This window comes from Mesoplodon mirus (genome assembly GCF_964341445.2).
Source record: "Mesoplodon mirus genome assembly, chromosome: 15".
Classification (NCBI taxonomy): domain Eukaryota; kingdom Metazoa; phylum Chordata; class Mammalia; order Artiodactyla; family Ziphiidae; genus Mesoplodon; species Mesoplodon mirus.
Window position 1 is genome coordinate 62,170,810 of NC_138991.1, and position 1,263 is coordinate 62,172,072.

Consider the following 1,263-nt stretch of genomic DNA (forward strand, 5'->3'; position numbering starts at 1 on the left):
GCACGCAGCGGGGGCGGGGCCTGCGGAGGACACGCCCCTGCGGCGGGCAAGCGGCTGCAATCCCAGAACGCTGGTCGGCTGCGGAAGTCGAAAGTGCTTGCGACTGAATGTTCCCATTCATTAGAGAGGGTGTTTATGAGGACGCCTCGGGGCTGCGCGCTTTTCTTGCCCGTTGTCACCTCCGCTTTAGGCTCAACTCACACTGGGCTCCACCTGTCCCTTCTGTTTCAGCCACACTGGTTTCCCGTCGTTTCCTTAACCACGCGACTGGCTGCAGATTAAAAGACTGCTATTGTCCGGTACTGGCAAAGGTGTGGGGAATGAGCGGTATTTGCGGGAGTTACTGGGAAAGGGGGGACAGTTTGGCAAAAGATCTGTTAAAATTCAGAATAGGCATTCTCTTTGATCCAGTACTTCCACTTCTGGGTAGCTGTTCTAGAGAAACACAAGAACCCAAAGAGACACAAACAAGGAAGGTCATTGCAACAGCATTTCGGTGAAAACCTTGAAACAACCTAAACGTCTATCAAAAGACGATGCGGGGGCTTCCCTGGTGGCGCAGTGGTTGAGAGTCCGCCTGCCGATGCAGGGGACACGGGTTCGTGCCCTGGTCTGGGAAGATCCCACATGCCGCGGAGCGGCTGGGCTCGTGAGCCGTGGCCACTGAGCCTGCACGTCCGGAGCCTGTGCTCCGCAGCGGAAGAGGGCACGGCAGTGAGAGGCCCGCGTACGGCAAAAAAAAAAAAAAAAAAAAAGAGTACTGATGTCTGCAACTCATTAGAAAAACATAAAAAAATAAGATTAGTTGATGGCTAGATAGATATCTGATAAAGTAAATATAGCAAAATGTTAAGAATGAAAGTGGTGAGATTTCGCTGAAGGTCCGGTGGTGAAGACTCTGCCCTTTGGACTTCCCTGGTGGTCCAATGGTTAAGAATCTGCCTGCCAATGCAGAGAACACAGGTTTGATCCCTGGTCCAGGAAGATCCCACATGCCACGGAGCAACTAAGCCCAAGAGCCACAACAACTGAAGCCCTCAGACTTAGAGCCCACGCTCCACAACAAGAGAAGCCACCGCAATGAGAAGCCCTCACACCGCAAGGAAGTGTAGCCCTAAAACGAATGAAAGTGGTATTAATATATAGCTGCTTACTATAGAGTTCTTTCAAGTTTTTTTTTATGTTCACAAATTTTCATAATAAAATTCGGGGGGAAAATATATTCAGTATGATCCTGATGAAGTAAAAATTCACATTTTAAGA